The 24572-nt window shown below is 39.0% G+C and overlaps 1 protein-coding gene across 3 annotated transcripts in view; it reads left to right on the top strand.

Moving 5' to 3' along the window:
• The window catches only part of LOC131051017 (pentatricopeptide repeat-containing protein At1g52620), an 81483-nt gene that overhangs the window by 24960 nt on the left and 31951 nt on the right, over nt 1-24572 (top strand). The window lies entirely within an intron of this gene.

The raw sequence follows: 24572 nt of genomic DNA on the forward strand, positions 1-24572 counted from the left end.
CTCCTACTTGTGTTTTTATTTTCAATCTCTCCCTCAGCCAATCAGGAACAACGGGCTGCTCAATGTCTTCTACTTCTTGGTTGTCTTCTATTTCTTGGTTGCTTTCTTTACGTGCAATACCCCGGATAGTGGAAATCATTCCCTCTTGAACATCCATTTCATTTTCTGATTCTAGGATCTTTGTGTCAGTAGGAGACGGTGGTTGTTCATCTTCTTGATGGACTGATTCTGCATTCTCTTCATGGACAGGGGAAGGAATTTCCATTTTTGCCAACGACTGATCAATGGCCAATACATCTATGTTTGCGGATGCGGCAGAACGAGATGGTTCCACCCTTTGTTTCTTTTGAACAGGTCCTTCAGTCACAATTGCCTTTCCTTTTGTTTTCGAAGAACTTCCCACTTTTTGTTTTGCACTTTCAATTTGCTTGGCACCTTGAGAAGCTTCAGCATTTGAGGAACATTCCTTTGCTTCTCCCATAAAGTCATACGTCAAGTTCACTTTTCTTCTTCTTAGCCTTTGGATCTGCTGATCAACCCACCAATGGGAATAGTTTTCTACTGGTCGCATTAGGGTAGCTAAGTCAGCATGTTCAGGTTCTGACCATTTGATAGGAGGGAGAGGCGCATCCCCATCAAAGCGTGTCTGAGTGCACTCTTCACTTTCTTCCACTTGATCTGGCACAGGGAAAAGTTTAGTGATCCTGATTAAACAAATTGGCAACCTAGACCACATCCTTTTCCTGACAACATACTCACCAACAACATCTGCCCAATAGTCTTCTATATCCATCCTATGTCTAAATCTTTCTCCATTCACTGATTCAATATTGCTGCGAGGATCAAAGTTTGCCCTGGATTGGTAAAAGGTAAAAGAGTACCATTGCATCTCCAATCCAGTTGTTTCAGCTGCTTGTGCTGAAGGACAAGATTCTAGCATGTTTCCAATAAAGAATGGAAAAGAGATAGCAGCCTTCTGTCTTATTTTCTTGAAGCTCTGATATGTTTCTAATTGTCTGAGAACTTCCAACAAGACCATCTTGTTGGTTGGATAGATTGGCAATTGGTAAGGTTGGCCGGTGTAACATGCAACAAACTATTGCAAATTTGAAATATCAACTTTTAAATCTTTCAACTGAAAAGATGGAAAAACGACCATTTTTTTTTTAAAGAAGATCAAATAACTGAAAGTAACATAACATTACAATGAACCAAATTATAAACAAGAGCTATAGTTATGAAAGAACTTAGATAATTAAAACATTTCATTTTTAAGGAAAAAGAGAGGGTTTATAAAGGTATATTTCATCTGTGCTAGCATCTTGAACTTCATAACTTTATCAACTTGCCAGTGAGGAGAGAAAGTATCATTAGGGTGCTTTTTGGCCCAACCATGGACTTACTAGTCCCCTGTGTCATAACGGTGGATAATCCTACACAAATCCCTAGTTGGTCATGCACTATAGGTTACCCCTAACTAGTATGACCTCTGACTGGATTGTGTATTTGGATTAACAAACTGGTTGACACTTAAAACAGATTTATCATCACCTTCACTGAGGGTTTCTATGTTATTGCAACACGCTAAAACTCATGAAGTCAATTGTTCATCATCCTACTCGGTTGGATTGAATTCCTAGAAGTAACCAAGCACTCGTGTCTGTCTCTATGCTACTGCATTCTGACTCTACAAGACTCATTGGTTATCATACATGTTTGGTCTCAAGTTTCCATGCTGGTCAACCAACTCGAGATGACTTTAACTCTTAGAATGTAACCTTTCTTTGGCAAACCCTAGGTTAATATAATACAGAGTTCATACTTGTGCCCTTGAGCTAGCAACCTGCTCTCTCTCATGTTAACAAGGATGAATCCATGCTTAATGAGTATGAAGAATTCATCGTCCTTTTAATGAACCAATGTTCTATACAAATTTACCAGTCTTAAATACAACAGTTGATTAGTTCGTATTTCCCCCAGTCTCAATGTTTTTTACATGAGAGAAGTAACCCATATTTGGCCTTTATTAAATTGCATCCGTCATTAAGTTGCAAATGATAAACATATGATACCCTTCTCCACATATGAAAATCACATGAATATCAATAGTCAATAGTTCTCATCCTTAGATCCAAGGCCTTACTTTATATAAGTTGTAAATTGTTCTTTTTAAGTTTTATTGTAGCATGGTTTTAACTGGTAAACTTACCTTAGTGAGGAAAAGTTGAGATAGGCAACCGACTGCTATCTCCCTCATCAACACTAGCTTCTATGTTCTGCGCGTATTATGAGTATTCGTGCTGCTATTAATCTGTTAAGAGAAACTATTAATTTTTTTGTTTGAATGTCAAACTGCATTAAGAAGCTGCGAAGCTATGTATTCCTATATATATGACGATCTGCATTGAGTAGCGTTATAAGTTTCCTTGACTATCAAATCTTTTCACACTACAGAAGGTTTGCTAAGGTTTAAGTGCACCTGCAACATTATTATGCCCAACTGCATTAATGAGTACTGAAATACTAATGTTGCCTGTCTTTACTTACAACACTGAATTAAACAACAAAAGTCAAGTTATCCAATATTGGGTTTAATTGAAAATAGTGGCCATTATCCAATCCCTTATTGAGATTTAGGACCATAACAGAATTAGATGTATTAGTTTATTCCTATTTCCTATATCTCCAACTTAATCTGAAATAGTCTTCCTTAGTTTGATAAAGGAATGACAGGCTTTAGAGCTATCAGCTCTCCTGCGCATTTAATATTTTGTATTCTTCATTTGTAATTGCTCTTGCCACTGCTGCAATTATTAAATGCTCTTATTTAGTTTCTAATATGCCAATCTGCATTTAGGAATGCAGAAAACTATTTAAGCCTGCTTTCCTTTATCCAACTAAGATAAGCTATAACCCATTCCTTTGGAAGTTATTCTTGAGATGGTGTAGACAACTAACTCTGCTGAAGTGTAATTTCCCATTTAATGAATTTCTAAATGGCTGAGTTAAATTCAAATCTTAACAGCTCAACTATATCCTTTATGATTAATTTAGAATATTACACACCTTTGAAATGCAAGGGTTTGTTGCAGTTCTAACACTGTTCTAAATTACAAGGCTGCATTGCTAAATAAGCATTCAAGTATTCGTTTATACTATAAATGATTCAGCTAAATCCCTAGAATGGGAATATAGGGGGCATAAGAGCCGCCAGCTGTACATCCAACTCATAAGTATGGAATGTAAACCATGCCTGATATGTCTCTGCTGTCCTTGCATCTTGAGAATATTCTTTCAATGGTGATGCTATCTGCATCGAGGTACAACGGTACCCTTCTATCCACTACCTTCCTAGTCTAGGGTATTAGTTGATTTCATAATCTAGAGATGATAATCTCAATTAGATAGGTCATCTGATTCTGTTGTTTTGGTGTTATTTTAGACTTAGACAAATCTGAAAATGCTCAATTAAGAGGTCAAAAGTCTTCTTAACACAAGACTTGGACAGGCATCCGCTCTAAATCTGAGGAATACTATTTGCGTTTTGATTTCCAGCTTATTATGCTGATTATGGATTCAATAATCCATATAATTTAAACATACCGGTATAGAGTATTATACAAACATGCTTACATACACACCACACACACATATATATATGTATATACTTTATATATATGTTTGTATATGTATAAGTATGTATATATAAATTCATCTACCCATATTCGTTTGGGTTCTTAAAAATGTTTAAACTAACAACCATCTATTTATTATAACTGATTAGGATGTATTGCTCCTTTCAAGAGACTTAGACTTTATCTTTTTTTTTTTTAAAACAACATCAAAATGACTGCTGTTACAGAGATTTAGCTAGTGAGAAGGGTCTATAACAGCCATTTCCCCAAATAGTGAGTATGCTTCTTTTCAATTTGAAGAATCCCCAAACCCTACTAGTTATCTCAGAGAAACCACAATACTCTGGAACTGTTTGGCATGTCTTTTTTAAATACATACCATCATTCACCCAAATGACCTTCAATCATACTTATACACACACATACATTTATATCTTTGTAGATACATTGATATACCTGTATGTAAATACATAAATCTGTATATATATCAGAGATATGTCTGATTGCAGAGATATATAAATTGGTTCAAACTTCTTAATATTCTTCCCTAACTAGTAATGTAGAATTTCCAGACACTCTTCCTTTTCATAATACAGGAAGCAAAGATTAAACACATTTCCATTCCTCTCTTTTTCTAAATAGGAAACAACATACCTGTTGTGACCATTTCACACATCGCCCCATTAAAATGGGGACCCCTCTTTTTGCTCGGTTTTGCCTGTTTCTCTCTCTGCTTTTAGGGTTTTGGGTTGGTGAGTCAGTCGTCTGGACCTGGGGTTAAGCCTTAGGGTTTCCGTTTTGATGTTTTTAAGCCAGAGTCCAGCCCATTTTTGAAGATTGTTGGGCTTCCTCTCGTAAGATGCAATTTTGAAATAGGGTGAATCTGTCAGGAGGTCAAAAGAGTCTGTCTAGGTTCAGTCGGAATTTTGAATGCAAGTCCGAATTTTTTGCCTAAGTGTTGATGATGGAATTTTGAAATTTTCTTTGAGTGATTTTGGCCAAATTTTGGAAATTTTGATAATTGATCCCAGGCATTGGAAATGGCCTAATTTTGCCTTGTGAAGTGACTGAAGTCTTAAAATCTTGGTATTTTGGCCTATGGAAGTGAAATCGCTCCTGTCCCTCAGCCAGGGACCAGGGCGAAAATGATATTTTATGCATCTTGGTTATTACTTTATTTCATTTGCCTTGTGCAGGGTCGCCAAGAGATGCAGTTGAACGCGAATTGGAGGTTTTGAAGATTTTCATCTCAAAATTGACAAGTTTTTTAAAAAGTTGAAGGTCAAATCGCTCATGTCCTTCAGTCAAGGACCAGGGCGAAATGACTCACTTAGACCATTTTGACCTCATTTGGATCAAATTGAAGCGTCAAGGGCGTAATGGAAGGTGAAATCAACATGATAGAGTGCCAGGATTGAGTCGTTTGCAATAAAAAGTTGAACTTTTGCCCTTAAGGACAAAAATCGCTCCTGTCCCTCACTGAAGGACCGGAGCTTGAAATCCAAAATTGCCTTGCCCTTGAAAGATTTGAACGATTTCGCGATTTTGAAAATAACAAGAGAGGTACATTTTATTCATTGAATATAATTTGATTGCACCTCGAAGGAGAGAATTGGCCCTAGAAGCAAAATCGCTCCTGTCCCTCAGCCAGGGACCAGGGCGAATTTTAATGGTAGCTCCCGTCCCTCTCTCAGGGACCAGAGCGATTCTTCCACAAGACAAGTTTTTGGCAAAAGTGAAATGAGTTTTTAAGTTTGAGGCAAGTGAAAGGAGGCATAACGAATCTATTGAAGATCATTTAGAGTTTGCAAGACAACAAATGAAGCCCATATTTGCCAAGTTCGCTTCTGTCCCTCTCCAAGGGACCAGAGCGATTTCTTCTCAAAACAAATTTCCCACCAAGTTGGAGCAAGGCCCACGTTAAAGATAAGTGAAGGGGAGCGTAATGAGTCCGTTGAAGACAAATTTGAAAGTTGGCAAAGCACGAATGAGCCTATAAATGAAAGTTCGCTCCTGTCCCTCAGTCAGGGACCAGGGCGAAATCAAGGTTATCTAATATTCCCCTCCAAGTTTAAGTCGCTCCAGGCCAGGATATAAGGTGGCAATGATGTTTGGAACGCCTCGAAGAGAAACCAAGTTGCAAGGACCGCGAAAAGTGATAGAAATGGTCAAGTTCGCTCCTGTCCCTCACCAAGGGACCAGAGCGAAATGTCTAAGTATGCCTAATTTTGAGATGCCACTTCCATTTCAAACGTTCAAAAGGGAGTAAGGAACACCATTTTATACTTCGAAGGCAATTGCAAGTCGATATGATCAAGGATTAGCACAATGAACAAAATATCGCTCCTGTCCTTCAGTCAAGGACCAGGGCGATATTCATGAAATCAATCTTTTTCTTTCTAGACCACGCCAAGGCAAAATTTCACAAGGTCGAATATGTCTTTGGAAGGATGATGGACAAGGAACCAAACGTCAAAAGGTGATCAACTTGAGCAAAGATGCAAAATCGCTCCTGTCCTTCAGTCAAGGACCAGGGCGATATTCATTAAACTAGTCATTTCCTTCAAAAAACGATAGCAAGGCGAAGTCATGCAAGGTCCGAAGTGTCATTAGAAAGGTGATGAACAAGGAGTTAATGTTAAAAGTTGATGATTTGGAGCTAAAATACAAAGTTCGCTCTTGTCCCTCACCAAGGGACCAGGGCGAAAATCACTCAAATATCAAATTTGCCTTGCAAAGAACAAATTAAATATGCGTAGAATGAATGGATGAAGTTATTGCTCGCCTTGTGACGTGAGTTGGCAACCAAAATGATCAAAGATCAAGGAGAAAAGTAAAGTTCGCTCCTGTCCCTCACCAAGGGACCAGGGCGAAAATGGTTTGAGAGACATTCATTCAAAAGATTGAATCGATCAAGCTCAAGGTTCCCAATTAAGATGCTAATTTGGATGTAAGGGAAGTGACTTTGAACGTAAAAGGCGTAAAAATCAAGATCAAAATGCTAAAGCGCTCCTGTCCCTCTCCCAGGGACCAGAGCGATAAGGTTAATATCCATTATTCTCCCATGTTTTGGCGCCAACATCATTTTCAAATCGCATTAAATGCAAAATTTCGATAAAATTTGAAATATTTAATTAAAATTTGCATTTAATAAGTGCGCACAAGACATTTAATTAATTAATTTTGCCTTTAAAAAATCGAAACTTTTAAATATGAAGGCATTAAATTAATTAATTATTATTTTAAATAAATAAATTGGGGCGCTTGGGTTTTATTTTTTTTATATTTTGTAAAAGTCGGCCTCCTCTTTTTATTTAAAATTTATTTATTTGCAAAAGTCGGCCTATGGGGATTGAAGAGGTAAGCGCCTATAAAAGGAGGTGTGATATCTCATTTTAAATCATCATTTTATCATCCTTTCATATGCGATTTGGAAGGCAAGGAGAAGTGCGAAATTCCATCCAAGGAGGAGTGCGAATTTTATTGCAAGTGAAGCGAATTTGTCCTCAAGGTGGTGAAATTAACTAAGGAGGCGCCTTTGCTAGAGGAGGATCGCATTGATACTTCAAATTTCGATTTTTGCCTAGGCGATTTCCTTATTTTGCATTTTTAGAGTTAGCTCTCAAGTGAGGTATGGCGAAGTCTTCCCTTGTCTCGAATTTTGAGTATTGATCTTAAATTTTGAATTTTGAAATTTTGAATTTCCTGTAGCTCAATCGAATTTAGGAAATGATAACTCAAAGACTTATCATGAAGTTTCCTAAATTCAATCTCTAATCTAATCTATGTTTATACATTGCAAAATCTATTTCTTATTATGAAATGTTGTGTAGGTGTTACGATGGCGACCCCGAAGGCGGGAGCATCCACCAGTCGTCCAGCTCTCATGAAGGAAGATCAGAAGAACGAAGAATTGGAGACCAAGATCGTGTCGAAGTGGAGCAACATTGGAGATACCAACTTGGGGAACTTCAGTACAAAGAAGTTTCGAGAGGTCCCTTACATTGGCAAGCCGTCACTTGTCGCAAGGAGAATAATTGAAAGTGGCATTATTAAGGCGGCCGGCTTCCCTCCAGCAATCCAGTGCCATGAGTTGATGATCAAGTGTGCTCACCATTATGATCCACAATCCAGATCGATAGTGTCCAAGGAGGGAGACACTTTTGCTTATCTTTCAGAGGAAGCTATCAGTGAAGCTCTTCACTTGCCAGAACATAAAGATATGATTTATAAAAGCTTAGAAGGAGCCAGGTCCATGTATGAAGATGATCCAGACACTTGCCTAAGCATCATCAATAAGAACTGGTTACTCAAGAGTCGTCCTCGCCTGAGCAAGATTCCGAACACACCACATAGGATCGACTTCCAAGAGGAGTACAAAGATTTGATAACATTACTCAACCGAGTTACAGGGGCTCCTCAAGCCTTCTATTTTGAGAAGTGGATGTTCTACTTCATCCAAGTGATAGTTCAGGGAAAAGGAACAATCCATTGGGCTAGAATGATTAGCCATTGCTTGGACGTACAGTTAAGGAGATTGAAGGCTACCAAGTCTTTCCACATGAGTTCATACATCATATATGCCTTGATCAAGAGTTTTGAGTATGCAGGACTGCCTCACAGGGGAGTGATTGGAAGAGGGCCCGGGGAAGTCAGAGTTTGTGATTCCTATGTTCACTTGCATCATCTGCCAGGAAGTAACTACAAGTTAGTCAATGATACATTCACGATGAACATCACCAGGACATTGCAAGGCGGGATTCACAACCGGCTATCTCAGGATGCACAAGAGCTTGTAAAGAGGTACGGTGCTTGGTTCATCCAATTTCAGAAGTTTACATATATTAGAGTTCATGGATGTCCTTCACCTCCCTACATGTTGCCGAGATATCCGACAGACAGAATAGTGTTACTTGAGGTAACAAGATAGTTGGCCGCTTATGTGAAAGCATTCAGACAGACATGGAAATGGAGTTCCTGTGCCTATCATATTGGGGAATTCTGTTGAGGTATGTCCTAATGCTCTAGCCATGGATGATGCAGAGAATGAGTTAGCTTTATATTCATTTTCATTCTTTGCCTTGAGAGAGAGCTTTGATCCATATGGGTATATAGAGGAGACAGTCGGAAGAAAATATAAGCATGAGTTTCAGATAGAGGACTTTGTGATGAATCTCTTGGATGACCTGGAAGTGAAAAGAAAGATGCATTCTAGATTGCCTTTAGACCTTATCAGAAAATGCAAAATTTACAGAGTGGCCGACCAAGCTTAGGACAGTGGCAGACATCTCCAATCATCTTATGATCGAGAAAGCAAATCAGTAAGGCTAGATTGGAATGAACCCGAGGTTGTGGATCTAGATGCTTTGATGGCTCCAGTCTTGTCTTGTACTCGCAGATGGGTTGATGTGCAGCATCAGAAGTTGAGAGAGCAAGGCATATCTATGACTTTCACTTTGGAAGAGAGACCAGTTGAAGGAGGAGCAAGTGTAAGTGAGGGTAATCCTAATCCCATAAATGCAAGCGAAAGCAACCTTCGAAGTGTAAGTGAGGGCAATCCCCCTCCAAGAGGCTCGAAGAGGAAAGAGAGACCTGAGAAAAGAGAATCCTCCAAGAAGAAGCAAGAGGCCAACCGAGATCGTTCATCCGGCACATCTTCTCGACCTGAGAAGAGGACACTTGAGATAGAGGAGTCTATGGAATCAATGGTACAGAACGATAAAGAAGGACAGGCACCTCGAAGGTCACCAAGTGGGTCTCTCCAAGCTAATGAGCTACATGAAGATAAGGAAGATAATGAAGAAACATCTCCTCTCAGAGAAGAAGAAACATTGCCTAATGAGATACAGGTTAGAGAAACAAGGTCTGCCATTCCAGATTGGTTAAAAGAGAGACTAACAAGGGTGATTGTGATCGAGGACGAAGATAATGTGATTGATTTAGAGAGCCTTGTTGGAAATTCTCAGGAAGTGACAGAAAAGAGGAAAGCCACTAAGATGTCCAAGATGATCAGAGATGAGACAGGATCCAGGAAGTTACAGATAGCTACACCAGCAGTGGACAAGTATGAAGGTGAGATCCTCGCAGAAGAATTTGATGTAGAGACATTTGAGCTTGGTCCACTCACAGCCGAGCAGACGTTGGATGATGCCACTGATTCATTTGAGGCACTTAAGGACAAGCTTAGAGAAGAAATGGAAAAGAATAGGAAGCTTGAGCGAGAGGTCAGTGCTTGGAGAGGCTACTTTAGCCATCTCAATCAGCCTTTGAGGCGTCAGGATCCAACAGTATCTCCTGCGCAGGCACTTCCCCTCGAATCAGTTGGCGAGGCAGAGAGAGTCAGGAGTTTGGTTCAGCTTATGAGCTCATGGATTGACAAATCCCATACAGTTGCTATTGAATTTGCAACAAGGATGATGCAGACCATTCACCGAGCTATTCAGGTTCTTGAGGTCATCCATAACCTAATGATAACTGTAGCTGCCTTTGCTCATACTAAAGATGTTATCATTCCTGTCTTGCAAGTAATCAGGCAAACATCAAGGAAGGTCCTAGTGCAAGAAAAGATAATGGATGGAGGACCTCATAGTTTACTTCAGTGGTCGACTTTACTCCAGATGAAGGAAGTTCTCTTCGAGGACATTAGTACTAGATGCAATCATGTTGAGGAGGTTATCCACCCGATCCAGGACAGAGTGTTTGAGGTACTACGTACTATTCTTGGCAGGAGGATCGAAGTTGAGACAGATGTGGATTTGCAGGAATTAGAAGATAGAGTCAAGGTCATCTTTTGCAAAGATGAGAATATTATTACAAATGAGCAACGGGACCAAATGTTTGCTACCATGCTCCTGATTGAGAAGACCAAGGAACTTGAACCTGAATGGGACGCTGCTCTTCTCAGGGCTTTCGATCAGGTCATCCACTTAGAAGAACGAATGAAGAATCTTCCCGAGATTCCAATTGCTGAGATCGAAGGAATCGTGTCTAGATTCATTGCATATGCTAAAAAAGAGCATTGGAAAGGAAATAGGATTCTAGATGAGAGGTTGTTATAGATGATGTGGCACCTTAATTGTCATTGGTCTATGTCTCCTAGATTTTCGTGCCAAATTTAATATTTGGCTATGCATTTAATATTGTTCAGTAAAAAGGGGGCTATTTGTAATAAACCCTAATTAGGGTTTAGGTGTCATAATCTTGGCCATTGATCTTATTTTGATCTGGACCGTTCATTGTAATTGAGGATGCTATATATACCCTCATTTCTTTTCATTTTAAAACGAGAAACTAGAGATTAGATACCAGCATTAGTGATTAGAGATTAGCAATTTGATAGAAGTAAGTATTTTGTAGCAAGATTGAGCTTTGAAGAAGGAATTTCAAACAATTGTTGTTCATGATGGCTTTGAGATCAATAAAATATTGAAGTTATGGTGTTTTATTGCAATTCTCGTGGTTATCTTCATGGTTGTTCGTTTTCTTGAATCATTCTCAATCAAGATAGTGTTTTAATTTGAAGGACAAAGTGTTGGACTTGATCGTCGGTGAGGTTCACTTTCCAAACCACTAGCTTCTTGCTGATTGTAGGAACGCCTTGCGTGGTCAACTGGATCAACTTGAATCACTTAAACTTTCAATCATTGTTGTATCTTAGACATGTGCCTTCGTGGTAGTGTTTATGATCCTTGATGAATTGAAAAATCATTTGTTACCTTAGAAGATCGCATCAATTTCAATTGAGTTGTTACTTTATGGCAATATTGAAGTTGGTAGAATCTTGCCAAGCCTCGTCCACATTGAGTCATTCTTAGGATTAGATTAGACTTTATCTCTTGCAAGCCCTACTCTTTTGATTTTTTTTTTTGAGAGCTTGTTAGTATTAGGAAACCCTGTTCCTGCAGTTCGGATTTGGCGTAAGACCCCTTGATGAAACAGCAATCACAACGACCACTGGTGCTTGTCCACACGTAGAGACCCTACTTAAAAGAACATTGAAGTCACCCTAACTGATCCTTCTTGCGATATCTTCAGCAGTTAGAGATTTTATTCAAGAGAGGATAAGGTACCCTTGGGTATTTTATTCTGTGTATGATTGTGTACAAAATACACGTCAACAAAATTGGCGCTAGAAGGAGGGCTCTTTTTGAACCAAGTAATCCGAAGGAACAGTACTATCCGGAAAATTTACCAAAAAAAAAGGAAGAGCACATTTCAAGCATGATCATGGATCACGATGGTGTTGCCACATGAAGGGTTGAATCAAGTAGTGCAACCTAATTTGCAGATAGGCGACATTCAAGAAGATATCGTTTCAGGGTTGAATCACTTAGCGTGGAACGTAAGGAGAGGTGAAGCTGAGTATAACAGAGTGAGAATCATCTTGGAACAAGAAGAAGATAGGGCTGAAGAACACCGAAGAGTCGCAGCTAGAGAGCTTCGCAATCAAAGGAACCTACAATAATCTTCGCAAGACTTCACGCTGGATCGCATTGGTTCTTTCTCGCCCGAGAAACATCAAAGACTATTAAGGTCAACACCAGGCATCAAGAATCTAAGTGAGCTTCAGTTTACTTCAAAGGTGAAGCGAGTCAAAAGAGAAGATACTCCCAAGGAATTTGAACTAAGATTGGAGGAATCCCCTGAGTCATCACAAGCTCCGTCTCTTCAAGAACAAGTACAAGAGGCGATTCAAGCCAGTATCCAAGCAATTTCTCAAACAAAAGGCCAGGCTAATTCATCAAGCCCCTCGACAAACCTCCAAGCCTCGAAGAGTACGATGGCACACCATGCTCCTCCTCCTCCTCCTCCTCCTGCTCATGCACTTAATGGCGCAACTTGGCTAATCAACAATCCATCACCGTTGGAATTTGCGGTCTATCATGATATGCCTAAGAATCCAGAACACTTTTGTTCAAAATTCAATGTCAGCGATTTCAATTGTACAGTAGAGGATCATATCAAGATGTTCGAGGATCATCTTTGCAACAGACAAATCGAATATGGAGATGTAGCATGTAGGCTTTTTCCCTACTCATTGGGAGAAGAAGCGTACTTTTGGTTCATTCATTTGCCTATAGGGTCAATCATGACTTGGGACGCCATGAAGGATGCATTTATTGCTAAGTTTGGTATACCAACCACACCAGCTGAGTTGTATAGACAATTTGTTGAGGTCCGAAGGAGAGAACATGAACCAATCACTTCCTTTAACAACAGGTTTCACCGCGCATACATGATGTTACGGCATCCTTATCTCATTGCGGACCCAAGGGAAATCTACTATGGGGCTTTAGATCATCTCACTGCTATGTTTGTAAGGACGCATCCTATCCCAAATGATCTAAACGCAGCATACGCGAAGGCTATTGAAGTTAGCAAGCACATGGGACAGAATATTACAGGGCCACTACTACACATGGGACCTGTCACAGCTCCAAATCAAATGCAAACGGTGGGAATGGCATTGGCTAACCAGACTCCAGTTATGAATCCGATTCCACAAGCAACATATCCGAGCGTGCAGCCAACAAGTCAGTTGGTCCTTCATCATGGAGTTCCAATTTCACAAGCTCCACCAGCACAACCTGTGTATCTGCAAAATGCAACAAACTCGTCAAGAACACAGGAAGAAAAGGACGAAATGAAAGAGTTGATTGAACAAGTCAAGAAACTGTCAACCGAAGTAACTCATTTAAGGAACCAAAATAATCAACTCCAAAATATGCAAAGGGCCAACCACGGCCAACATGCGAACAATCAAAATTTCCAAGGAAATAACAACCAAGGTTTTAGGAATAATTATCAAGGAAGTAATAACCAAGGCTTTCAGAAGAGACCATGGAATACGGCTCCCAATAATGGAAATGTGGTGACGCCACTAGATAACCCACCAAATTCTCAGAACCAAGAAAATCATTCTACCAGTAAAGTGTTTCTAGCAGAGGCGGCCTTGTCCAGTTGGAGTAGACTCCACAATACGAACCAACATTCTGAGTCGCAATGTCCTGAATTCAAAATCGTAGCCGACATATTCCAGCAGGAAATGCGTAGCACTGATCCACCTGAAAATCCACCAACAACTGGATATGAAATGGTCCCAACTACACGATATGATCAAGCCATGATTGTGGAAAGTTATGGATATTCACAAGAAGAAGATAATCAAGCACAAAATGGGAGATTTCCACCAGAATCTGCTAATGGACCAATGGTACCCCCAGGGTCCCAGTTCCCACCTGCATCTGCAAATGGACCCGTTGAAGACTCAGAATATTATTTTCCACCTTTGAACAACAGTGTCCTAGTCGAGGGAATAAAAGAGGTATTCCACCAATCTTTGGGAGGTGTGAACCAAAGGGTTTATCATAGAAGTCAGAGAAATCAAGAACCCCTAACTACATCGATCCCTCCGAACAATTTCTCTACTCCTCCAGATCCACAAGCCAGCAACAATCCAGAATATCCACAAGTTACGCAAGGCTATAGACAAAGGAATATTGCACCCCTCGTGGGCAATGATGTGAAAAGATTGGCCACGTTAGTGCTAGAAGAACTCAAGAAAGTTAAAGTTAGCCTACCACTCTATGAGTTGCTCAAAGTTTCAGAAATCAAAGATGCAGTGATCAACAGTTTGAGTGAATCTAGTACAGTAAGGTCAAATGTTTAGGACCCGGCCAACAAAGCTCAAGCTACCATCAATGTTACCCAAGAAAAAGCCGATAACGAAGGGCAATCTGAACAAGACGAATGCATGGTCCAGACCATAACCTTCCCAGCCAAAAGGGAAGATATGTTGGAAGGAAAGGTGTTACTCAAAAGGGGTGAGACTAAGAAAACTCAACATACTATCAAAGAAGGCCTCACCACTAGCCAGATTCTTCCAGAAAAGGAAGTTGCCATTAAGAAAGATATGGTCAAGAAAGGAAAATCTCCAAACAAGACCGATCACTCAAAAGAAGAGGGTCTAGTAAAAGACAACAATCCAAAGGTCAATGAAGTGAAACATCAAGAACACAGTGGGGATTCGTCAGCTCTTTCCCATGGAAAAGATGAACCAGCCCCGTTCCTGCTGTTAGTCAGAATTTTTGGGAAACTATTACACAATTGCCTCTATGATTCAGGAGCTTCCAGCAACGTGATGCCCCTGGCTGTCTGTCAAAGGCTAGGTATAACTCCCGCTCCTACCAAAAGAAAGGTCACTTAGCTAGACAAGACAGAAGTCCCAGTCATGGGCGAGTTGAACAACATCCACATGCAATTAGCCGCGGACCCGAGGGTTCAAAACTTCATAGACATATCAGTAGTAGATATTCCAGATTCATATGGGATGCTCCTGAGTAGAGATTGGTCACGAAAATTGAATGGATATGTGTCAACTGATTTCGCACATATGTGGCTACCATGGAGAGGAGTCCCAAATCAAATCAAAATCGACAGCACTCCTAGATTGAGACTTATGATAACCGAGTATGGGGAAGACAATGAAGTCCTGTTCTTAGAATCGGATTTAGGGACATACAAGCCTAAAGTAGGTGAGGTCCTGATGATACAAAACATACAGGATAAAGACGACCAGCAAGAAGTGATAGAATCTACAGAAATTGTCGTCGAAAGTGATCAAGGATCCGACCAAGAAGATGATGGAATGTTTGAAAATTTCCGAAGGTTTGTACATAGAAACATACAACAAAGTGTGCAACTTGGTAACTTGGCGTCAGTTCGAGATCTGCTCCTTCCAAATTGGTGTAGAATACATAATGCCGTCCATTCAGAACTATCTTGTGCTTTATGTCAGACCGCATTAGAACAGGTATACAAAAGAGCCCCGCAGACGTTGATTATAGAAGAAGTTCAAGATTCAGAGGTGGAAAGCTCTTCAGAAGATGAAACTCTATCCGACGCATCAACCGAAAGTCAAAGAGACCAAGAGACGGAAGATCTAGAAAATGCAATATGGACATTAAGGTTCAATGGGTCTAAGTCCAAACAAGGATCTGGAGCCGGTTACGAATTAATTAGCCCGACAGGAGAAACCTACCTTGCCGCTCACAGACTACAATTTCCTTGCACCAACAGCGTAGCTGAATATGAATCTTTGATTCATGGGTTATTGTTAGCTATCAAAAGGAAGGCAAAAATACTACAAGTGTATGGAGACTCAGAAATAGCTATAAGGCAAATCAGGAAGCAATATGTTTGCCATGACAAAAGATTGACCAGATACCGGAACCGAGTCTGGGACCTCATTGAAAGTTTTGAGGCCTTCAACATCAATTCTATATATAGGCATCAAAATCAAGTGGCTAATTCCCTTGCGCAAGCCGCTAGCTCTTTGATACCATTAGCGATGGACGGATTGAAGAAGTTCACAATAGAATTAACATCAGTCCCTTCGGTCCCGGATAACATCACCAATTTTCAAGTTTTCGAAGACGACAAGCACATAATGGATTTCCTAACCAACACAGATGTCTTCCTAGCCCAGATCATTGATGAAGAAGAAGTGGGAGAAACTAGAGATTAGATACCAGCATTAGTGATTAGAGATTAGCAATTTGATAGAAGTAAGTATTTTGTAGCAAGATTGAGCTTTGAAGAAGGAATTTCAAACAATTGTTGTTCATGATGGCTTTGAGATCAATAAAGTATTGAAGTTATGGTGTTTTATTGCAATTCTTGTGGTTATCTTCATGGTTGTTCGTTTTCTTGAATCATTCTCAATCAAAATAGTGTTTTAATTTGAAGGACAAAGTGTTGGACTTGATCGTCGGTGAGGTTCACTTTCCAAACCACTAGCTTCTTGCTGATTGTAGGAACGCCTTGCGTGGTCAACTGGATCAACTTGAATCACTTAAACTTTCAATCATTGTTGTATCTTGGACATGTGCCTTTGTGGTAGTGTTTATGATCCTTGATGAATTGAAAAATCATTTGTTACCTTAGAAGATCGCATCAATTTCAATTGAGTTGTTACTTTATGGCAATATTGAAGTTGGTAGAATCTTGCCAAGTCTCGTCCACATTGAGTCATTCTTAGGATTAGATTAGACTTTATCTCTTGCAAGCCCTACTCTTTTGATTTTTTTTTTTTTTTTTTTTTTGAGAGCTTGTTAGTATCAGAAACCCTGTTCCTGCAGTTTGGATTTGGCGTAAGACCCCTTGATGAAACAACAATCACAACGACCACTGGTGCTTGTCCACACGTAGAGACCCTACTTAAAAGAACATTGAAGTCACCCTAACTGATCCTTCTTGCGATATCTTCAGCAGTTAGAGATTTTATTCAAGAGAGGATAAGGTACCCTTGGGTATTTTATTCTGTGTATGATTTTATACAAAATACACGTCAACAATACCCAATCACTACGTAATGCTCAGACATAAACATTTCTGTAATTGCACACAAATTGAATAAAAAACATTCGATTCTAAATGAATAAATAGAACAAATACCACTAACTGGGTTTTGAAATAATACATGACCTTATATGTTTTTAGAAGAAGAAACTCTTTGAAGAATGCTTTCCCAAAGTCGTTCCTTACTGCAAAACCCTTATTCTCAGAAAACACAAGAAGTAAACCAATTTCGTAGAGCAAAAACCCTCTTTCTCGTGGCTACCAAAGTAAGAATGCATCGTTCTTTTCCCAACTTCGCTTTTGTATTCCCCAAAACATATTTTTCTTCCATCCGTTGCCCTAATACCGGGTGTTTCTCCAAATCTGCTCAAGGAGTCACAAGAATTCTCTCTTCCTTGCCCCACGCCATTTTCATGCTCTTGCGTGATGGCAAAGATAAGGTAGTCACGCCAAATGCCTGAGAGTTTCTCCTTCATATTTCGGCATATGAAATATTATCTTCCATGCGTTTTTTTTTTTAACATACTGTTGACGTGTATTTTGTACACTATCAAACACAGAATAAAATACCTGAGGGTACCTTATCCTCTCTTGAGTAAAGCCTCTGAATGCTGAAGATATCGCAAAAAGGATCAATCAGGGTGACTTCAAGGTTCTTGTATGTAGGGTCTCTACGTGTGGATAAGCTCTCTGTGGTATGATGTGATTTGCTGGAATCACAAGAGGACTTACACTTGATGACTGAACTTTTGATTTGCTTTGAATATTGCTGGAACACAGGATTTTACTGCCTTAGATTTGAAAAAAAAGGAAAAAAGAACGAGGGCGAGTAAAGGATCTAATCTTAACACTAAGAATGTAAGAGCAATGAATGATCTTTGATGGAATTCTAACTAAGTCTTGTTTTGACATCGCAGGACCATCTCCACAAGGTTAGTGCGATCTTCGAAGGAAAACTTTATGATGTTCAAATCATCACTGCAGGCATAGACACCATCAGGTTGATGCATATCAATGAAGAAGTGGCAATTGAAGTTAAGCTTAAGCTGAATGATTCCAGTTGACTACACAAGGCAAGTCTGCAATCAACAAACTGCTAGTAGTATGGATATACGAATTCCACCATTAATCAAGCACATTTCTCCCATTCATCTAATAACATGAAATCAAATATGAGAAGTATAAAGACCATGCAAATTGTCGAATCGACCCATGAATTTCACCATTTCTTCAATGAAGTTACAAGTCTCTTACAACATCTTGGCAACAATCTTTGCCTTCTCTCTCTACTCTATTCTAATTGCTATTCTAATCACCTTCTAACTACTCTCTATTCACTAACTCTATTCTATTAACTGCTTCCAACTTATTGCCTTTACAAAATGAAGAGTCGGGGCTTATATAGTGCCCATAATACAATTCGATGGCTGAGATCAATTTGAGATCAATGGCCAAGATTCAATAATGAAAACCCTAATTAGGGTTTGTTACAACCATTACATAACATTTAATGCTTGACCAATTGTAAAATTATATCCTTAGGACACATGTCTTCTCTGGAAAATCCGACCAATGGATAGCCGGGGTAGGTACATAAAAGTTTGTGCCACCTTCCATGAGTTAGGTACATTGAATCTGGACATGCGGAGGTGGACCAATCTGACTGGAGGAGTGATGACTGGGATGCCACCTCGTCCGACACTTGCAACTTGGTAGATATTCAATTTGATGATGCTGAGAATCTCGCTTTAATTAACTCTTCTGAAACTATCTGCTTCTTCAACGAACCCTTTGTTCTGACTTCTTGTGTCCTTGATTTGCAGGATGATGATGTACCTCGCCTTGGAATGCTGGATTGGAAGAGGTCGCCCTTATCCTGATGACGTTAGTCCAAAGAAGTCCATCCTTGTCGATGCTAGACTGGAGGAGGTCATCCTTGATCTGGCTTGATTTTCCAACTCCGGGATCTCCATTTGATGCCTACACAAAATATTAAAGTTAGTCTTTTGAGCATCACCTTAAAGCATGAAATTTAAGACCTTTCAAAGGTAAAACTTAAGATATTAATTTGAAAAAAGTGATGATAAATCAAGAATTATACATTTTCAAATTAATCACGAATGGAATTTGGATCTTCAAAATTGCAATGGGATCACAATAAGTCTTGAATAAGAACTTCAAAAATGATTCTTCATACCTTCCTTTGAGTATCTAAGTACAAAACCTTGAAAAATGAAGGAAGAGGACCGGATTTTGTTGGGCAAGATTTATAGCCCTCCCTTGGATGAAGTACGCCTCCTTTAGCCTTCAAAAGAGCTTCACCTTCCACTAGCTTCTCCAAAATCTGGAAATTCGCCTTCAAATACCTTCCAAAATCTGGAAATTATCCTCCAATCTAGCAAGAAATTCACCTCTCCAATTTGCTCCTCCAATTTGCATTTTAAAACAATGAATGAATGATTGGCATTTGTCCACAACACTCCTCTCTTATAGAGCGCTCACCCTCTTCAACCATGAGGCCGACTTGCCAACAAAAGGCTAAGAAAATAAATAAAATTGCAAAAAGGAGAGGCCGACTTGATAAAATAATAAAAATGATACCTCAAGCGCTCCGTCTTTTAATTTTAATTTAATAAAAATTAATTTTAAATGCCTTAATAATTAAAAAATCGATTTTCTAAGGCTCAAAATTAATTATTAAATACCAATGCGCCCTTGTTAAATGCCAATCTAATTAATTTTTTCAAATATTTTGAAGTTGGTAATTTTGGCATATAATGCGATTTGGAGGATATCAACGTTGGGATATGGCAAAAATAAAGAATGCCAATAACTTCGCTCTGGTCCCTTGGAGAGGGACAGGAGCGCTTTTCTCAATCTAGGCCTTGCATTCCTCATTTTCACGTTCAAAACTTCATCTAGGCATTTAAAATGGCATTTTCAACTGGAGTTTTGAGTTTAATTCACTTGATTTTAAGAAGGGAAGTGACTTAGGACATTTTTGCCCTGGACCCTGGGTGAGGGACAGGAGTGCCTTTTCACTTTTGTCCTCAATCCTTCATCTTTTAATTGCCAATTCTCGTTGTGGAGTAAGCAATGATCTCCTTCACTTGTTCCATGCATGCCTAACTCGTTTTTGCAAGGCAAAATGAGTGTTCCAAGGATTTTCGCCCTGGTCCCTTGGAGAGGGACAGGAGCACTTTTTGTATTTTAGGCTAGGATTCTCAAATTTCGAAGTCAAATCTTTGTTCACCATGCTTTAGAAGATCCTTCCCATCTTGCACAACCTTGCCTTAGCGTGATCTTGGAGGGAAATTGTTGATTTTGTAAAAATCGCCCTGGTCCTTCAGTGAGGGACAGGAGCGCTTTTGAGTCCATTGCACAAATTCTTGATCACATCAACTTCAAATTACCCTCAAGGCGTAGAACATCTTTCCCCACTCCTTCTTGAGCCTTGGAAACAAAAATAGCATCTCAGAATGTAAGGTAAATGGGCATATTTGGAGATTTCGCCTTGGTCTCTTGGAGAGGGACAGGAGCACTTTTGCCAATTGTCATCAAATTTTGCAACTCTTGCATCTCAATTCCACCTCTAAGCATTTTAAACATCATTTCAAACTTGCCTTGGCCTAGATTTGTCCAAATTTGGAGAGAAAAGCTAGATAATATGTTTTTTGCCCTAGTCCCTTGGTGAGGGACAGGAGCGCTTTTTGTAAATTCAAGCTTATCCGTCCTTTGCTAGCTTTCCAAATTATCTTCAATGGGCTAATCATGTTTTCTTTGGTCTCTTCAAATCATAAAATTACTTTAATCTTGCAAAGATAGTGCAAATTTGAAATTCAAGCTCCGGTCCTTCAGTGAGGGACATGAGCGCTTTTTGCTTTCTAGGCCAAATTGCCTCATTTTTCATCTCGAAATTCCTTTGCTAGGGAAGATATCATCTTACTTCACGCTATGAATAAAAGTTAATGTCCAAGAAAGGTCTAAAATTGTGCATATAAAGAAAATCGCTCTGGTCCCTTGGAGAGGGATAGGAGCACTTTTACCTTTCTAGACAAAAACTCCGTCATTTCATCGTCTTCAATCAAGTTTGGATGCTCTATCATGTTCATTTCGTCCTTCACCATGCCTTTGATGTTTCAATTTGACCAAACAAGGCCAGGAATGACTCCAATAAGCCTTTTCGCCCTGGTCCCTTGGTGAGGGACAGGAGCGCTTTGCCTTGGACCCTTGGAGAGGGACAGGAGCGCTTTTCGCTCTGGATCCTCAGTGAAGGACAGGGGCGAAATTTGACTTTTTGAACTCTCTATCAGGATAATTTTTATGGAATATAACATTTAAGTATAAGTGCTTATACTTTAAGTTATATTCCATATATACTTTCAGGATGTTTGAGAGTGGTTTCAGACCTCCAGGAGTTATATTGCAAAATCTAGTTTTTGGAGGTTTTTCAGTTTCCAGACTTAGTCAAATTTCAGGATCAGGACATTCCAGACTTAGCCAAAATTTCAGGATCAGGACTTTTAGACTTAGCCAAATTTCAGGATCAGGACTTCACTCAAGCAGGACTTGCTATCCTATTGATCTCCTGGGCGACACTCAAAATGCAAAGGCTAATTGACAAAACCCCAAAAGACCTAAAAAACAAACCCTAGAAAGCAAAAAGCAGGGGTCCCCATTTGCAATGGGGCGATGTGTGAAAACGTCACAACACATACAAACTTCATTTTTTTTGCCCGATAAAATGCAAGGCATGGTATATAGCATGCATTAATATATTTGGATTAAACATAGATTGATGTTTTTAATTGTTCATATGCCTTACGTTTTTTAATTTTTTTTTAATTCGATATATGTCTTTTTAATAACCAAGGCATTATGTTCTTTTACACATCCCCTAACCTTGCCAAAGTTGATAAAATATATCATCTCTTTGCTCATAAAAATAAGAATATTTTAAACAATGTGCCTTGCGCTAAGGAGAAGAGTAAAATGTTTATTTTACATCTTGCCATGCCAATACGCTTCACTTAGCAATATTACCAAAAGGAATTTGACCCAAGGTATATATATATATATATATATATATATATATATATATATATATATATATATATATATATATATATATATATATATATATATATATATATATATATATATATATATAAATTTAACTTTACCCTTTATGCTAGAATTGTGTAAAACATATTCATATATTTATCTATATGAATATATACGCCTTATGTATGCATGCCTATGGGGGTACGTATACTGTTGGTGTACGTACTCTCATACTCATGCTATGTATAAGATGTATATATTGATATATATACATATATTTACATGACTAAACATGAGCCTCTGCAGAATTTAAATAATAATTAATTAAAAATTCCTTAAAATAATAATGAGTTACCCCAAAACGCAAACAAAAACCTGGGGTTATGAACCCTAAAATCTCTGCACGAACCATCTAGGGTTACTTGACGCGATGACCAACAAGGTTTGACAAGGTCAATCATAAGTCTACCTGGCTCAGGGTTAGAGTTTCAGAAGGCCTGAGTTCTTTCTTCACTTTACCTCCCGACCTAATGATACTTTCCCTCCCTTCGCGGAGGACGACGATCTCTTGCACACACTTGGCCAATTAAATTAGTTAGATCAAAATCTTTGTCCTATTCTGACATTTCATAATTCATTAACAAAGGTAAAACATCATGTCATAACGTTAACTGAGCAGTCATCAATTTACCAATTAAGATTCATCAAATCATCATTATAAGCATAGTTGACATCATTCAAATAAGCATGAACATCTGAGCATATTCATTCAATTTAAAGCATGAAAAACTAGGGCACATTCATTCCATTTAAACATGAAAACTAGGGCACATTCATTCAAATTAAACATGAAAGCTAGGGTACGTTAAACATCTTGCAAGTTTAGCATAAATACACTAGGGCAAACATATATCATGTCGTAAACACTACATATTAACAACTAGGGCACAAGTGGGATGTAACAACCATTGAAACCTTGGATTCTGATATAAGTGAACTTTGGAAACTGGATAAACTAGGATCCGTACTTGCTGATTAGACTTTTTTATTCAGGAGAAAGTCTCTTATGAGTTCCTCCTTGCAATGTTCTTGTGATATACATGATGAATGCATCATTCACCCATTTGAAATGACTTTTCTCCTTGAGTTGCAGCTGAGGATAATAATCATATGACCGGAATTCATTCTCACCATCTCCCACTGTGCCTTTGCAAATCAGTCCTGAATATCTATAAGTTGCAGCCAGTAGATAGATTATGTAAGAACTCATGTAAAATGTCTTCGTTCTCTCCAAGTTTATCAACTGTTCATGAAGGTTGTTGCTGATTATGCGGGACTAATTGAATAACTTGGTTCCTGAGGTGATTTCATCTATGAAATAATACATCCATGTGTGGAATGGTGCACCTTAAAGACTGCCCATTATTCTGTTCAGTAGCAGGATGATATCACCATATTCTTCCTTGAAGTAAGGACACAACAGATGCTTTGGCACTTTCCCCTGAGATCTTTTCTTCTCTAACCAAGACTTGTTAACATTTGCACCACAGAGTTCAGACTGACTATCATAGACTGTCTTGGTTTGCTCCTTAGTCTTGTACGTGGTCTTTGATGAATAATGATGAACAAATAATACCCTAACTGGTACTGAGAAGGGGGGGGGGGGTGAATCAGTACAGACAAAAACTTTCTCATATTAAAACAATGCTGACTGGTTGTCTTCACCACTGAACTTAACCATGGGTATACCGGTTAAACACAGATACTTCAGACAACATTTAACAAATCCTAAATCTTGATGACTACTTCCTGATATAATCAAGCATGAGTTGTATCAACAATACCACAATCATTTAGCACTGCATGCATATTCAACTTTAATCAAAAACTACTCAATCATCACATGAAAACTCACAACCCATAACACACAAATTTTTCACGTAAAAACCCAAATGGGAAAAACTACTGTGGGGATGAATACCCACAAGCTTGTTTTGAACTCTTTTGAAGTCTGCTTTGTTAGGAGCCTAGTCCGGTTAAAGACTTTACAATAAGGTTTTGTTAGGAACCGATCCTGTTAGAGATCACCCGGTTAAGGGATGGCTATAAACCCTGTTAAAGGTTGAAACCTTGTTAAAGGTTACCTCGCTAAAAGATTTAAAGAACCCAATGAACTTGAGTCACCTGGTTAGAGGATTTGCAACAAGCCTATTAAAGCTACCCGGTCAATGGATTTTCCTTCTGTTGAAATGGTTAGAAGTCAACAGGTAAAGCTTTGATCTGATAACAACACTACTTGCTAAGACAGATCCTTTTCAGCTCCTTTCCTCTGCAATCACACTTTGCAGATTCCACACTCTGGTTTGGCAAGTATCTCAACACACAAACACATCATTTGCCAACACCAACAATAACAAACATCATCAACCTTATAGACAATAATTAGGTCGTAAGCATAAACCCTAAACCCTAAACATTTTAGGTTTACAATTACAAGCGGTTCAATCCTGACCG

The sequence above is a fragment of the Cryptomeria japonica genome, chromosome 6 (genome assembly GCF_030272615.1).
Source record: "Cryptomeria japonica chromosome 6, Sugi_1.0, whole genome shotgun sequence".
Lineage (NCBI taxonomy): Eukaryota > Viridiplantae > Streptophyta > Pinopsida > Cupressales > Cupressaceae > Cryptomeria > Cryptomeria japonica.